Source organism: Primulina tabacum, chromosome 16, assembly GCF_025594145.1.
Source record: "Primulina tabacum isolate GXHZ01 chromosome 16, ASM2559414v2, whole genome shotgun sequence".
NCBI lineage: Eukaryota > Viridiplantae > Streptophyta > Magnoliopsida > Lamiales > Gesneriaceae > Primulina > Primulina tabacum.
In genome coordinates, this window is record NC_134565.1 from 11,091,761 (window position 1) to 11,097,760 (window position 6,000).

A 6,000-nucleotide genomic window follows, 5' to 3' on the forward strand; every position below is an offset into this window, starting at 1 on the left:
TAGTTGCCGGTAATCAATACACAATCGCATCAAACCATCTTTCTTTCGTACAAATAGCACTGGAGCGCCCCAAAGAGATACACTGGGTCGGATATATCTCTTGGCTAAAAGATTTTCTAGTTGTGTTTTCAATTCTTTCAATTCTATCGGCGCCATCCTATACGGAGCTCGAGATATAGGAACGGTACCTGGAATGAGATCAATGCTAAAATCTACCTCTCGAGCTGGAGATAACCCTGGAATCTCAACGGGGAATACATCGGCAAACTCACGTACAACTGGCAGATCTGCCAATGACGGACTCGTTTTCAGCAGATCTACTGAATAGACAAGGAACCCTTCTGCTCCTTTCTGCAACAATCTACTCATCGTCAACGCAGATACTAAGGGAATCCGAGATCTGGAACCCTTACCGTAGAATTTTCACTCGTCAGTCATTTCTGGTCTGAACCTGACAATCTTACAGAAAAGCAGACACGATTAATTGAAATCACGCCCTCGATTCAATAACGAACAAGGATCGATGTTGTCCCGATCTTTTGAAACAAGTTCGAATTTGTGATATTCACCTCTAAGCTATAAAACTTAGCAACAAATAATCACGACTGAAACAATTGAGGAATCAGACGAACCTTCAAAGAACTTGTGCTTGACAATCCGTATGATATCAATCGACAAACGCCACAAGAATAAATCTTTGATAAGTTTGATTTGAACAATAAAGCAAGAAGCTTTTGGGTTGTTGAGAGAAACTCAAGAACAAAATAATTTTATTATCAATAATCTGAAAAATATCTTCAAAATTCGTGCAGATAATGTTTACAAATAAAAAAGATACTCAAAATCAAATTACCAAAAAGATACTCAAAAACAAGGAAATTAAATCTTCTTCTTGCAGCAGGCGAGCACGGGCGGTTGGATTCTACCGCTCGAGCGCCAGGTCTTCTGGACTTGTACAGTACATATGGCGCTCGGGTGGTAATATTTTACCGCTCGGGCGCCGAGTGTTATGGAATCCTTCTCGTTGACAATGACTTTGGGGCTCAGGCTGTAGGATTTGACCGCTCGAACGCGGAGGCTTCTGTCTCCAACTTCGTTTAACAATTGCACAACGATCCTTCCAATCCTTTGAATGCCATGCGCGGCCATATTCATATCACTTCCTATAGTAACCTGCCAATCCCAATAAGCTACGGATCTCTGTCACAATCTTAAGAACTGTCCAATCTTTGACTGCTTCCACTTTGCTGGGGTCAACCGCTATGCCATCCTGTGATACAATGTGGCCTTAGAATGTCACTCTATCAAGCAAGAACTCACATTTGTAGAACTTGGCATACAGCCGTCTATCCTGTAGAGTTTCTAACACTGTCCTCAGATGCTGACTGTGCTCCTCCCTGCTCTTCAATTAGATCAGAATATCGACAATGAAGACTATGACGAACTAATCTAAGTATGACTGAAACACGCTATTCATGAGATACATGAAGATCGCTGGTGCGTTCGTCAGTCTGAAGGGCATCACCATAAACTCATAGTGCCCATAACGCGTCCGGAAGGCTGTCTTATACACATCTGACTCCCTCACTTTCAGCTGATGATACTCGGATCGAATGTCTATCTGGGAGAACACTAAAGCTCCTTGCAGCTGATCAAAAAAATCCTCGATTCTCTTCAATGGATACTTATTCTGGACTATGACTCTGTTAAGCTCTCAGTAGTCAATACACAGTCGCATGCTGCCATCCTTCTTCTTGACAAATAGCACTGGTGCGCAACAAGGAAAAAAACTAGGGCGAATGAAACCCTTATCTAGGAGGTCCTGAATCTGATATTTGAGTTCCTTCATCTCTGTAGGTGCTAATCGGTAGGGCGCTTTAGATATCGGAACTGTGCCTGGCATAAGTTCAATTGAAAATTCCACCTCTCTGTCTGGTGGGATGCCTGAAACATCGTCAATAAAAACACCGAAGAACTCCCTGACCACATCAACGTGCTCTAGCCTCCGCTCGACTAGCTCAGACACTGACACGATGCTGGCCAAAAACGCCTGGCAGCCTCTCCTCATCAGCTTCCTCGCGCATAAGCAGGAAATGACGTGCGGCATCTGCTGATGTCTAGCTACCTCAAAAACAAATGCCTTCTCATTGGGTGGTCTTACAGACACTGACATCTGTCGGAAATCTATGACTGCTCCATGAGAATCTGCGTGCACTGTAAATTTCCGTAACCGAAGATCCAATCTCTTCATTATCTTCGAAGTGAACATCTGATCCCCTGATGGGATCAATACTCTGAACCCTGAATCCATCGCTACTGGTATGATTCCTAGTCGCTTGACGAAGGATTTGGATATAAACGAACGCGTAACCCCTGAATCTAGCAATACATGCGTGGCTACATCTGTAATATATATCCTCCCTGCGACAAAACATACCATCAAATCTAATAGAGTAGAACTTAAGGAATTTATTATTGGCAATTAACCCAGAATCCTAGAAAAATCACTGCATTAACCCAAACATCATTCCCAAAAATTTGAAATTAAACCTCAGAAAATCGAAAATTGCAATTTGGTCCTTCAATTTTCGAAAATTATAACTTGACCCATAAAATCATTGGTTGGTAAATTTTTTTCTCAATCAACCAATTACATCTTTAGTCTCTACTAGGTAGTGCATGCATCCTAATTCCTTCCATGTTATCAATCCCAAAAATAAATCCTCAACAAGCATAAATCCATGCAAGTATGCGATAAAGTGAAATCTTAAACAAAAGGGTTACCAGTAATCAGCGTCGAGTCTGGCTCTGCCTCAGCCTCCTCGGCATGCATCACATAATCTCGGCCAGTAGTGGGGCCCCTGTTCCTAGGGCAATCCGCTACTTTATGGTCTTCATTTCTGCACACAAAGCTTCCCCACCTGCACTCGCCGAAATAGAACCTGCTGCACTGGGGGCACGGCTGCCTGTCATCTGGCTTAGGCACCCCTGGCATTTGAGGAGCTCTCTGCTGCTGCTGTTGTAGCCTCCTAAACTGCCCTTGAGGTTTCTGCTGCCCCTGCTGCCTCGGCGGCCCAGTAAACTTCTTTTTCTGCGGCTGGGAACAGGACTGAGTCTGCTGCCGCTTCCTATGCAACTCGAAGTCTATGTCCCGCAGTGCCTGCTCTGCCATAAAAGCGCAGGCAGTGGCCTCATCACAATCTGCCGGTCTCATCAGCATGACGTCCCGTTGAAGAGTGGGTCAAAGTCCACCTAGAAAATGCCTCAACTTCTGGGTGGCATCTCCTGCTATCATGGGCACAAATTGGCAGCCCACGTTAAATTTGCGGATAAACTCCGCCATATAAAAGTCCTCCTGTGTGAGGCTCATGAACTCCCTTGTCAGGCGGCCCCAGACGTCAGCTGGGAAATACTTCTCGAAGAACATCTGTCTGAATCTGGCCCATGTGAGAGTAGCCACATCCACAGCATGTGCATCTCCCTCCCACCATAGGGACGCGTCATCCCTCAGCATATAAATGTTGCACCTAGCCCGGTTTCCATCCCTTATCTGCAGATATTCAAAATGTAACTCCAGAGACCTAATCCATCCCCTTGCAACGAAGGGATCGGTGATACCCCTGAACTCCTTTGGGTTGAGCCTACGGAACTGCACAAAAACATCTGTCTAAGGCCTAGGAGCCTACTGTACCTGCTCCAAAAAGCCTAGCCATACCCTCCAGAACTCGGGTGGCTGGGTCCCCTAGCGGTGGTGGTGGTGGGCGTCTGCCACCTCCTGGAATATCATCATGTTTGTCAATGGGTGGGTCACGTCTGGGAGGCATGGTCTAAATATAGTCCAAATTATAAACGTAACCCATCATGCAATTAATCTAGTTTTTTTTTAAATAATAAACCTTAAATTGTAAAAACAGTTAAACAAGTACAGTAAATAATCGTAAAGCGTAAATCATGTAAACATACAGGTGATAACAGTAAATCATTTAAAACATAAAATCTTACAAACTTGAGGCTTGAAGACTAAGCGGCAGAAGCTGGCGGTGGCACAACCCTATACAGGACCCTTGCACTGATACCAACTGTAATGTCTACTCATTTTAAAAGTGCATAAATTTTATTTTTTTTAAAGCTCGTATTCACGAAATAACATTTAAAATAATCATATTTATTTGACAATAAAAATAGCGCAGTTTAAAAATAACCAATGTAATCCAAGTTCAAACATAAACATAAACGAGTAAAGATCGTAATATCATCAACTTATAAAAATGTTTAAATCCTCTCAAAACTTATAAATCAAATGCGGAAAAACATGCGGTCCTCGGGTTATGTCACTGCACCAGAGCTGCCTACTCATAGTTCAGCACCTCCAGTCTCCTCAGCATCAAACTCATCTGCATCACATACGCCTATTGAGTTTAAAGACTCAACACACATGTACCACGAATAACAAGTACATATACATTGCACACAGTAGTGAAAAATATCATACTCAACATATCTTTCATAAACTTAAAAGCATAACATAAATGTGTCGTGTAAAATCATATCATGTCAAATCATGTCGTCTCGTGTCATCATATATGTATACATTTTCATTTAATTCAATTCAGTTAATTAATTGTGACTTCCGTATCAGCTCTATCATATCAGCTCTATCGATTGATCCATCTACGTAGAACCACGGTACCGAGCGGCGGGGACATCAGCGACAGCATTACCCGTCCACTGAGCCTTGGCCTCAGCTCATCATATCTCATGTCATCATATACATATACATCGTCAGTCGCAACCAATTCCCATTCTTCAAAAAAAAAAACATCATCATATTCACCACTTAAAAAAATATGCATATACGTAATTTTTTCTTGAAACCAAGCATGCACCATATTTTTCATAATCACTTAAAAATCATAAACGTGATGCATAAGCATTTAAATCATGATAAAATATGCTCAGGGCGCTTCCAGTACAAAAATCTCACATCGGGTGGAAAATGACCATTTTACCCCTTGAAACCCAAAAATTATCTTTTTACCCTTGGTCCTCTAAAATTGACCCGAAATTCACCAAACTCCTTAAAATGTCCTAAAAAATATTTAAAAGTATACCCAGACGTAAACTCGAGTCCATATTACAACTTAACCGATTCGTTTTAAAAGTTGGACTGGGGTTTCGGTTTTAACCCGAATCGAATCTTAACCCAACTAAATTTTTCTCAACTTTTTATCACACCTTAAAAACACTTAATAGGCCCTAGAACCATCAAGACTCGGCATTTAAATATTTATGAACGGCCCTAAACGTTGCTGGACAGTTTCAGCTCTTCCCTTATCTAGCCTTTCCATACACCAACCGAATTCTAGCACTCCTAGGCTCGCACCAGCTTGCACCAGTCACAAACCCAGCCATCTAGGACCTAGACCAGACCTTAAGGGACCTACCAGACCCACGGACCCATCTCCATGCAAGCTGGAAGTTGCGATCGATCACTCACCCTCGAGAGTCACCACCCACGATGAGAAGGCCCTCGAACTACTTGCTTGAAAATTTGCGGAAAATTAAAGATTTTCTTTTTAAAAGAACTTAAATGGCCTCATTCATAAAATCACTGGTGAATCAAGTTCAATATTTCAAAATATTGCAGCGGAAGAAAATCAAAGTTTTGCCAACAACAACGATTTAAAAAATATCCAACAACTGATAAAAATTGTTTGCGAAGAAAATAACAACTGCTGCTCTGAGGTCCTCGGGTGCCACTACTGCCAACCCAAGCTGGCTCACTGGTCCCCGCCCTCGGCCCTGGCCTCATCAGTACCTACAACAATCAAGTCTAGTGAGCCTAAAGACTCAGCATGCATAAATCGCAGGTAACGAGTAAAAATCTGAATTTAAAATATGCATGAGATAAAATATCCTGTCCTGAGGCATACTGAAAATAATCTGTACTGAGCAATTATAATACGTGCATAACTGAACTGGAAGTCACTGTAAAAATAT